The sequence below is a fragment of the Diplotaxodon limnothrissa genome, linkage group LG23 (assembly GCF_057381915.1).
Source record: "Diplotaxodon limnothrissa isolate DT_005_m linkage group LG23, D_limnothrissa_male_GT1.1, whole genome shotgun sequence".
Lineage (NCBI taxonomy): Eukaryota > Metazoa > Chordata > Actinopteri > Cichliformes > Cichlidae > Diplotaxodon > Diplotaxodon limnothrissa.
The window spans coordinates 45,719,406-45,731,202 of record NC_140617.1 but is presented as its reverse complement, the minus strand read 5'-3'; the positions used below and the strand labels follow the sequence as shown (position 1 = coordinate 45,731,202).

General features: G+C 45.3%; 2 pseudogenes; both read left to right on the top strand.

Moving 5' to 3' along the window:
• The first annotated feature begins 5,116 nt into the window (after positions 1–5,116).
• On the top strand, positions 5,117–6,648 carry LOC146608826 (uncharacterized; annotated as a pseudogene).
• A 3,163-nt stretch (positions 6,649–9,811) lies between these two features.
• Positions 9,812–11,343, top strand: LOC146608825 (uncharacterized; annotated as a pseudogene).
• The last annotated feature ends 454 nt before the right edge of the window (positions 11,344–11,797 follow it).

Here is an 11,797-nt window from a genome sequence, read left to right as displayed (position 1 = left end):
TTATCGTCCCAACAACCACATATACGCTGGTCCCTCGCTGTAACACAGTTCACCTTTGGCGGCCTCGCTGTTTCGCTGATCTTTTTTGTGCAATTTTGCATGCTTTTGTTTTTTACAGCGCATTGTGTTCTGCGTCCTGATTGGCTGTAGACCATTGTCAGCCAATCTCGTGCCGTGTCTCCTGTACAGTACAGAATGTGTTCAAATTTACAGCAGTGTGACTCTGCAGTGCTGCACTGTATGTTTGTACGTTTTGTCCCAACAAACAACAATGATGACGAGACGTTTTGCACCTGTGGTAGCAGCCAAAGGCAGAGGAAGATGCTGACCATCATAGTTTCAACAAGGAGGCAAAAAGGTTGTAACTGTCCACAACAAGAACATCGTAAGGATGGAGTCAGCTTTGGCTTTGTGGCTCAGTGACCGCAGGAAAAAGAACATCGTGCTGGACACCAACATTATCTGCAGAAAAACTCAAAAGCTTTATGAAACTTTACCTGACAGCGAGGAGCCCAGGCCATGGACGAGTGCTCCTCACACAGAAGCTCATTTAATGCCAGCAAAGGCTGATTTGACACATTTCAGAAACACTTTGCTTTCATTCTTTAATAATGAACTTATTTTTCTATGAAGGTTTGAACTTTGTTTAAACAAGAGAGAAAAGTGTGAAAATGTTCATGCCTGAGAAAAGTGTAGAAAGTGTGCAGTGAGGGTTTAACTGCCTTAAAACTTCTATAATACTTGTAAAACATAAAGCTGCTACTTCATTCTGAGACTTATTTTTAGAACGTAACTCGATAAACGAGCGACCGCAGTACTGTATTGTGTTTATTTTGAAAACTCTCAACAGGATCTTCAGATTTATTTTGAAAGCTTTATCTGGAAAACACAAACACATAAGCAGGAAACAAAGAGCGTGATATGAAACGATAGACGTTTTCATATGGTCATCATATATACATCGTTCTATCGAACAGCCCCAGCTCCTGCTGTCAGTCTCTGTAAATCTGCTCTGAAAACACATTTGTATTCACTGGCTTTTAATACAGCATGAGAGTTATTTGATATTTGATGTGTGATATTAATATTAGGAGTTATTTTAATAGTTATTTTGGATTCTTGTACAGCACTGTGGTCAACGCTGCTGCTGTAATTAATGTGCTATAAACACAAACAATCTGCAGTTAAACATCCAAAACTAAAGATGTGATCGCTGCCTTTAGAAAATGTGCTGATGCACAAGATATCAGCTCCATTAAGGTGGAATGTGGCCGTGTTAGAAACATGTTGGAAGAAGTTTGAAGCTGAAACTGTGAAGCTGAGAGTGAAAGAGCTCCAGCGTCTGTCACAGGAAACTTTCTTATTTCCACACTGATGAAAGCATCAAGCTTTGATTTCCTGCTGCTTTTATTGAGTTACACTGTGAAACTGAGCCACAGCTGAACCAGCATCCCTGTACAGCAGACACTTACAGCGCTTGGCTGCTTCCATTGGACCCTCTGCACAGAGCTTCAGTTTCCTCTTCTGGTCCCAAAGTGCAGAACAACAAGGTTTCAAACAGCTTCGTTCCAGCAGCATCAGCCACAGACATGCAGAGAGAATCCTTTGGTTGTGTTGTGTGTTTGCATATCTGCTGTGTTGCTTTGTGAGGATGGATCATCTCCTGCAGCTCCAGATAAACAAGCTGGACCTGAACCTGGTAGCTTCACTTAGAAGACACTTGTGACGGGAACGTGTGAGAAGTTTTGTGCAGACAAGTTTGGATTTAGAGTGTGGGACGAGCTCTCCACAGTCTTTGTGGAGATCCACATTCTGCATACTGCCTGTGAGAAGCTGCAGGCATTTGTCCTCCAAATCCACTGAGCAGCTGCTTGTGGTGGTATTAGCTTCATGTGTGCGTGTTAGCATGAAGCCTCGGTCACACACTGCTGTGGACACGGTCACGGACAGCTGGACGCCTGATGGACGAGTCGTCCGTCCTGTTAAACTTCTTTGAGCATAAGAATAGCATAAGAAGCTCAGTGGACACTGTTCAGTGTTTTAACTCTCGCTTTCTGATGGGTTTAGATTTTATTATTGTCATTTGTATTAGGAAATATTTAACCATATATTCTTAGAGGTGTATAATCAATTGTGTAGTAATAGGATGTGTGATCTTTAGCAGGCTGCAGGGGCTTGGTGTGTATTCCACACTAGAATGCACACCCACATCCTGGGAGCACGAGAGAGGTCGTACCTTCTCTTATTGTTTTATGGCAGGATTAACGTAGCTACGTCTGTTCTAGTCTAAGTGCTTTTTGTTTAGATGAACTGCTGGACTTCCTCACCATGTTATCTAGGGTGAACCATCTAGGGTGAAGGGGGGTCTACCCTCTTCCTGACCAAGGATGTTATATGACCCTTTGATCAGCAGTACCACACACACACACACACACACACACACACACACACACACACACACACACACACACACACACAGTATTCTTTGTTCACATGTATACCTATGTGAGATGCTATATGTTAATGACCCTATGCATATTCATGTAACCACAATAAAAGGAGTGCTATGGGGAGCCTGGCTGAGAGTCTGATGGTGGTCAAGTGGTGGAACGACGCTTGGCTCCAGCCAGGTCTCCCTCATGCATGAGTAAACCAGAGAACTTTGGTGCCTTGTGTCTTGCTTTTTGCTGCATAGCAGATTGTCCTTAACGTTCCAGTGGATAGGTTCAAACTACAAACCTATCATTAATTGGTCCTTCGAGAGCCGGATCCCTGGAGTCGACATTCACCGAGGGGAAAAGAGACACGCCGACAGACTGACGTCAGCCAGGACTTATAGAGGTCCTGCAGCAAAGTCCCGAGGCGTGAGAATTCGTCATCGAGCCGGTGGATTAGCCGTCTGTTTTTTCTCCTCGATGGATGACGATTGACGGGATTCGGGACTGATGCTACTCGCAATAAGCAACACCAAGTAGGCATGTGAAAAATCTAAGCCACTGTGTGAGGCTGAGTTGTAAAGTCTTTATCACTGTGTGCGATAAAGCGTGTAGTCACTGTGTGCGACTATTCTTTGCCGCTGTGTGCAGCAAAGCGCGCATCCACTGTGTGAGGTTGCGTTGAAAGTCTTTATCACTGTGTGCGATAAAGCGCGTGATCACTGCTATGTAAGTCTTTGCCACTGTGTGCGACAAAGCACGCAGTCACTGTGTGAGACTGCGTTGAGACAATAGGCCTAATTTTTGTTGTTTGTGTGTGAGGATATTTTTTGTTGTTGTTGTTGTTGTTGTGTGAGTGTGTGCGGAGCAGAACACGTGGTCTGTGACGTCGGCAGCTGTTGTTGTTATTATGGGTTCCCAAGCAACCAAGAGTGTGTCAGAGGGTGACGAGAAGTTTATGGTGAAATTCGCTCCCGGTAGCGCAAAGTATTTAGGACATTGGCGCAAGAAATATGATTTTGAAGGTAAATTGGTTGTAGGACAATGTCAAATGTTAGTAGACCAGTTGACAGTGAAAGCAGCTTGTGCGACAGGGAAATTGAAACAGGAGAGAGAGTTACAAGTGGCGTCCGCTAAATTGTGGTTAGAACAGGCGCAGAAGAGACAGGAGGCAGTGACTATATATACTGACAGTCAGTATGCATATGCTACACTTCATTTCTTTGCCGCTCAGTGGTCAAGACGAGGCATGACAACATCAACAGGTAAACCTGTGGAGCATGCGACATTGTTGCAGGCCCTGTTGAAAGCAGTCTTACTGCCTAGTAAAGTTGCGGTTTGTAAATGTGCAGCACACACACGTGGCACTGACCCCATTGTACTAGGCAACGCCTTTGCAGATAAAATTGCAAAGGAAGCGGCCCTTGGAACACATGGGGTTCATGTTCTGGCGTCACAGGAGCAAACTACGCCCATCACACATGATGTGTTAGCAGACATGCAGTCACACTCACCTCCAGCTGAGAAGCAGCTGTGGCTCACTAAAGGAGCAAGCCTGCGAGGTGATGTCTACTATCTTTGTGATAAACCTATATTGCCTAAGAACCTATATAGGACTGCTGCAAGTTTGAGCCACGGGCTCTGCCATGTCTCGACAGCTGGGATGGTGGCAGCAGTCGAACGGCAGTTTTTCACACTGGGATTCAATGCTTATTCAAAACATTTTTGTAAAGCATGTTTAATATGTTGTAAACATAATGCTCAGGGAAACCTCAGACCTAGGAGAGGAAAGTTTCCCAGACCCAGCTACCCATTTGAAGTAATCCATATGGATTTCATTGAGTTGTCTAACTGTAACACCTACAGGTACTGCCTGGTGATTGTGTGCCCGTTCTCAAAGTGGGTAGAAGTTGTCCCCACTAAGAAAGCAGATGCTATTTCAGTGGCTAAAGTGATATGCAAAAATGTGATCCCAGAGCATGGGATCCCCCAGACTATTTACAGTGACAATGGTCCTCATTTTGTGAATGAAGTAATTGAGAAAATGTCACAACATCTGGGGATAACGCTGAAAAACCATTGCTCATATCACCCACAAAGTGCAGGGCTGGTTGAAAGGACTAATGGCACAGTAAAGCTGAGACTCAGGAAAACAATGGAGGAAACAGGCAGAACATGGGTAGACTGCATTGAGCTAGTGAAAATGTATATGAGAATCACGCCAACTGATAATGGCCTAACGCCTTTTGAAATAATATATGGCAGGCCATTTAGAGTTCCAGTGTTTTGTAATGATAATGATAAAGCAGAAGAAGAAAACACACTAGCAGACTGGATGATTAAAATGCTGAAAAGCAAAGAAGTCATGAGTGCAAATAATCTGCCAGATGATTCTGTTTCTGTACAGGAAGAACGTCTGAAGCCAGGGGACTGGGTACTGATAAAGGTCATAAAGAGGAAGTGCTGGTCGAAGCCACGGTGGGACGGACCATACCAGGCTCTGCTGACAACACCAACTGCTGTGAAGATTGCAGAACGACCCACCTGGATACACCAAAGCCACTGCAAAAAGGTGACACACATCCAGGCCAGCTCGGAGTAAGTGGCAGGAAGACCGGGTACAAAGGGGGGGAAAGCCTCTAGGGCCCTTCGTCTCAATCCGGTGAAGAAACCAACTGAGCCACAGGTACTCATCAGAATGGCTGGTAAAGTGTTGTCTACCCTGCTGGGTGTAATGGCTTTGATGTCATCATGGTCAGCTGTGGAGACCCTGTATGTCCAAGGAAACCACACCCAATACCCTCATGGCTATTCTACAAACTTTTGGTGGCAGTTTATGAATACAACTGCTCACTTGAACAATAGGACGGACTGCTATGTGTGTGCTCATATGCCGTTATCCGCATATACATCTGGACTGTGGCCGTACAGCATACCAGAGGACAGGAGTTGGTGTCTGTTGGGCTTAGCAACTCATCCTGGCAACAGAGTCCTCTGGTCCCAGGCCAACTATAGTACACCTCTGAACATCACCTGGAGTAAGTCGCCACTTATAGATGTGAATTGTTCTGAGCAAACTGACTTATTGGCCTGGCCTCAAGTGTCAGACCCACTGCCAGACATAATATTGCTGAACAAGCTGAATACAGCTCAACTGCCGTTGTGTGTGATGAACAATGGATCACTGTCAGTGGGGGAGCTGCCGCTTCGTTTATGTGGATACATATACACCTACTGCCCTCCAGAGAATGAGAGCAGGTGTATGAAATGCTTGACCAGTGCAAAGTGAGCTGAGAACTTGACATTAAGGAGGACTGAATGCAAGTCCAACCGGGCTTACAGGATACCAGTAAAAGCAAAGAGTCAGAAGTGGACAGGATGTGCAAGGATGGTGCCGAGCAGTAAAGGAACAAGAGTTTTGGCTGATTGGTATTTCTTGTGTGGACATAAAGCCTATCTATCACTCCCTGAGGGATGGGGAGGATTGTGTGCCGTGGTGAAGTTATCGGATCATGTCTTCTTCATGGACAGAGTTGAACATCACCCTAGCAACCGACGGAAGCGTGAGGTGAATATAGCCTCACCTAACTCTTTTGGAGTGACAGTAGACACTGGAGTGCCACGAGAATTCCGCATTTGGAGTGGAGGAGCTAAATTCTTCCAAAGTTTGATCCCAAACATCGGAGTTGCAGAGGTGCGGGATCATGTGGAGATCAACCGATATGCCTTACTGCGACACATTAATCTCACTAAGACTCTGGGAACAGCCTTAGCGGAGGAGCAAAAGGCCATCAGAACGATGGTACTGCAGAACAGGCTGACCCTAGACTTGATAACAGCATCACAAGGAGGAGTGTGTAAGCTGATTGGAGAGACATGTTGTACGTTTATTCCGGATGGATATACGACTGGAGGAGACATCTATGAGGCACTGCAGAACTTAACTGCTCTGCAGAAATATGTGGCGGACCACACATCAGGAGGAGACACGTCACAAGGCTGGATAGCCTGGTTGACATCTGGACCATGGTGGAATATGTTTCTAAAGTTTTTGACTCCCATTCTTACATTATTGGCTTTGCTTTGCTTGTTTACAGGTTGCATTTTGCCATGTGTAAGATCGATGGTGAATAAAATGATTGCTAACACCTTTACCAATTTCATACTGTTGCAGCAGAGTGACATGGATGCTAAGGCTAATATGTGTGTATGAAATGAAGCCTGCACTGAAAATGTTGACAAGTGGTGTAGAGCTGAAGATATATATATGCCGTATAGCCTTAAAAAATGACAATACAGGGTGGTGATGATGGGTTTAGATTTTATTATTGTCATTTGTATTAGGAAATATTTAACCATATATTCTTAGAGGTGTATAATCAATTGTGTAGTGATAGGATGTGTGATCTTTAGCAGGCTGCAGGGGCTTGGTGTGTATTCCACACTGGAATGCACACCCACATCCTGGGAGCACGAGAGAGGTCGTACCTTCTCTTATTGTTTTATGGCAGGATTAACGTAGCTACGTCTGTTCTAGTCTAAGTGCTTTTTGTTTAGATGAACTGCTGGACTTCCTCACCATGTTATCTAGGGTGAACCATCTAGGGTGAAGGGGGGTCTACCCTCTTCCTGACCAAGGATGTTATATGACCCTTTGATCAGCAGTACCACACACACACACACACACACACACACACACACACACACACACACACACACACACACACACACACACACAGTATTCTTTGTTCACATGTATACCTATGTGAGATGCTATATGTTAATGACCCTATGCATATTCATGTAACCACAATAAAAGGAGTGCTATGGGGAGCCTGGCTGAGAGTCTGATGGTGGTCAAGTGGTGGAACGACGCTTGGCTCCAGCCAGGTCTCCCTCATGCATGAGTAAACCAGAGAACTTTGGTGCCTTGTGTCTTGCTTTTTGCTGCATAGCAGATTGTCCTTAACGTTCCAGTGGATAGGTTCAAACTACAAACCTATCATTAATTGGTCCTTCGAGAGCCGGATCCCTGGAGTCGACATTCACCGAGGGGAAAAGAGACACGCCGACAGACTGACGTCAGCCAGGACTTATAGAGGTCCTGCAGCAAAGTCCCGAGGCGTGAGAATTCGTCATCGAGCCGGTGGATTAGCCGTCTGTTTTTTCTCCTCGATGGATGACGATTGACGGGATTCGGGACTGATGCTACTCGCAATAAGCAACACCAAGTAGGCATGTGAAAAATCTAAGCCACTGTGTGAGGCTGAGTTGTAAAGTCTTTATCACTGTGTGCGATAAAGCGTGTAGTCACTGTGTGCGACTATTCTTTGCCGCTGTGTGCAGCAAAGCGCGCATCCACTGTGTGAGGTTGCGTTGAAAGTCTTTATCACTGTGTGCGATAAAGCGCGTGATCACTGCTATGTAAGTCTTTGCCACTGTGTGCGACAAAGCACGCAGTCACTGTGTGAGACTGCGTTGAGACAATAGGCCTAATTTTTGTTGTTTGTGTGTGAGGATATTTTTTGTTGTTGTTGTTGTTGTTGTGTGAGTGTGTGCGGAGCAGAACACGTGGTCTGTGACGTCGGCAGCTGTTGTTGTTATTATGGGTTCCCAAGCAACCAAGAGTGTGTCAGAGGGTGACGAGAAGTTTATGGTGAAATTCGCTCCCGGTAGCGCAAAGTATTTAGGACATTGGCGCAAGAAATATGATTTTGAAGGTAAATTGGTTGTAGGACAATGTCAAATGTTAGTAGACCAGTTGACAGTGAAAGCAGCTTGTGCGACAGGGAAATTGAAACAGGAGAGAGAGTTACAAGTGGCGTCCGCTAAATTGTGGTTAGAACAGGCGCAGAAGAGACAGGAGGCAGTGACTATATATACTGACAGTCAGTATGCATATGCTACACTTCATTTCTTTGCCGCTCAGTGGTCAAGACGAGGCATGACAACATCAACAGGTAAACCTGTGGAGCATGCGACATTGTTGCAGGCCCTGTTGAAAGCAGTCTTACTGCCTAGTAAAGTTGCGGTTTGTAAATGTGCAGCACACACACGTGGCACTGACCCCATTGTACTAGGCAACGCCTTTGCAGATAAAATTGCAAAGGAAGCGGCCCTTGGAACACATGGGGTTCATGTTCTGGCGTCACAGGAGCAAACTACGCCCATCACACATGATGTGTTAGCAGACATGCAGTCACACTCACCTCCAGCTGAGAAGCAGCTGTGGCTCACTAAAGGAGCAAGCCTGCGAGGTGATGTCTACTATCTTTGTGATAAACCTATATTGCCTAAGAACCTATATAGGACTGCTGCAAGTTTGAGCCACGGGCTCTGCCATGTCTCGACAGCTGGGATGGTGGCAGCAGTCGAACGGCAGTTTTTCACACTGGGATTCAATGCTTATTCAAAACATTTTTGTAAAGCATGTTTAATATGTTGTAAACATAATGCTCAGGGAAACCTCAGACCTAGGAGAGGAAAGTTTCCCAGACCCAGCTACCCATTTGAAGTAATCCATATGGATTTCATTGAGTTGTCTAACTGTAACACCTACAGGTACTGCCTGGTGATTGTGTGCCCGTTCTCAAAGTGGGTAGAAGTTGTCCCCACTAAGAAAGCAGATGCTATTTCAGTGGCTAAAGTGATATGCAAAAATGTGATCCCAGAGCATGGGATCCCCCAGACTATTTACAGTGACAATGGTCCTCATTTTGTGAATGAAGTAATTGAGAAAATGTCACAACATCTGGGGATAACGCTGAAAAACCATTGCTCATATCACCCACAAAGTGCAGGGCTGGTTGAAAGGACTAATGGCACAGTAAAGCTGAGACTCAGGAAAACAATGGAGGAAACAGGCAGAACATGGGTAGACTGCATTGAGCTAGTGAAAATGTATATGAGAATCACGCCAACTGATAATGGCCTAACGCCTTTTGAAATAATATATGGCAGGCCATTTAGAGTTCCAGTGTTTTGTAATGATAATGATAAAGCAGAAGAAGAAAACACACTAGCAGACTGGATGATTAAAATGCTGAAAAGCAAAGAAGTCATGAGTGCAAATAATCTGCCAGATGATTCTGTTTCTGTACAGGAAGAACGTCTGAAGCCAGGGGACTGGGTACTGATAAAGGTCATAAAGAGGAAGTGCTGGTCGAAGCCACGGTGGGACGGACCATACCAGGCTCTGCTGACAACACCAACTGCTGTGAAGATTGCAGAACGACCCACCTGGATACACCAAAGCCACTGCAAAAAGGTGACACACATCCAGGCCAGCTCGGAGTAAGTGGCAGGAAGACCGGGTACAAAGGGGGGGAAAGCCTCTAGGGCCCTTCGTCTCAATCCGGTGAAGAAACCAACTGAGCCACAGGTACTCATCAGAATGGCTGGTAAAGTGTTGTCTACCCTGCTGGGTGTAATGGCTTTGATGTCATCATGGTCAGCTGTGGAGACCCTGTATGTCCAAGGAAACCACACCCAATACCCTCATGGCTATTCTACAAACTTTTGGTGGCAGTTTATGAATACAACTGCTCACTTGAACAATAGGACGGACTGCTATGTGTGTGCTCATATGCCGTTATCCGCATATACATCTGGACTGTGGCCGTACAGCATACCAGAGGACAGGAGTTGGTGTCTGTTGGGCTTAGCAACTCATCCTGGCAACAGAGTCCTCTGGTCCCAGGCCAACTATAGTACACCTCTGAACATCACCTGGAGTAAGTCGCCACTTATAGATGTGAATTGTTCTGAGCAAACTGACTTATTGGCCTGGCCTCAAGTGTCAGACCCACTGCCAGACATAATATTGCTGAACAAGCTGAATACAGCTCAACTGCCGTTGTGTGTGATGAACAATGGATCACTGTCAGTGGGGGAGCTGCCGCTTCGTTTATGTGGATACATATACACCTACTGCCCTCCAGAGAATGAGAGCAGGTGTATGAAATGCTTGACCAGTGCAAAGTGAGCTGAGAACTTGACATTAAGGAGGACTGAATGCAAGTCCAACCGGGCTTACAGGATACCAGTAAAAGCAAAGAGTCAGAAGTGGACAGGATGTGCAAGGATGGTGCCGAGCAGTAAAGGAACAAGAGTTTTGGCTGATTGGTATTTCTTGTGTGGACATAAAGCCTATCTATCACTCCCTGAGGGATGGGGAGGATTGTGTGCCGTGGTGAAGTTATCGGATCATGTCTTCTTCATGGACAGAGTTGAACATCACCCTAGCAACCGACGGAAGCGTGAGGTGAATATAGCCTCACCTAACTCTTTTGGAGTGACAGTAGACACTGGAGTGCCACGAGAATTCCGCATTTGGAGTGGAGGAGCTAAATTCTTCCAAAGTTTGATCCCAAACATCGGAGTTGCAGAGGTGCGGGATCATGTGGAGATCAACCGATATGCCTTACTGCGACACATTAATCTCACTAAGACTCTGGGAACAGCCTTAGCGGAGGAGCAAAAGGCCATCAGAACGATGGTACTGCAGAACAGGCTGACCCTAGACTTGATAACAGCATCACAAGGAGGAGTGTGTAAGCTGATTGGAGAGACATGTTGTACGTTTATTCCGGATGGATATACGACTGGAGGAGACATCTATGAGGCACTGCAGAACTTAACTGCTCTGCAGAAATATGTGGCGGACCACACATCAGGAGGAGACACGTCACAAGGCTGGATAGCCTGGTTGACATCTGGACCATGGTGGAATATGTTTCTAAAGTTTTTGACTCCCATTCTTACATTATTGGCTTTGCTTTGCTTGTTTACAGGTTGCATTTTGCCATGTGTAAGATCGATGGTGAATAAAATGATTGCTAACACCTTTACCAATTTCATACTGTTGCAGCAGAGTGACATGGATGCTAAGGCTAATATGTGTGTATGAAATGAAGCCTGCACTGAAAATGTTGACAAGTGGTGTAGAGCTGAAGATATATATATGCCGTATAGCCTTAAAAAATGACAATACAGGGTGGTGATGATGGGTTTAGATTTTATTATTGTCATTTGTATTAGGAAATATTTAACCATATATTCTTAGAGGTGTATAATCAATTGTGTAGTGATAGGATGTGTGATCTTTAGCAGGCTGCAGGGGCTTGGTGTGTATTCCACACTGGAATGCACACCCACATCCTGGGAGCACGAGAGAGGTCGTACCTTCTCTTATTGTTTTATGGCAGGATTAACGTAGCTACGTCTGTTCTAGTCTAAGTGCTTTTTGTTTAGATGAACTGCTGGACTTCCTCACCATGTTATCTAGGGTGAACCATCTAGGGTGAAGGGGGGTCTACCCTCTTCCTGACCAAGGATGTTATATGACCCTTTGATCAGCAGTA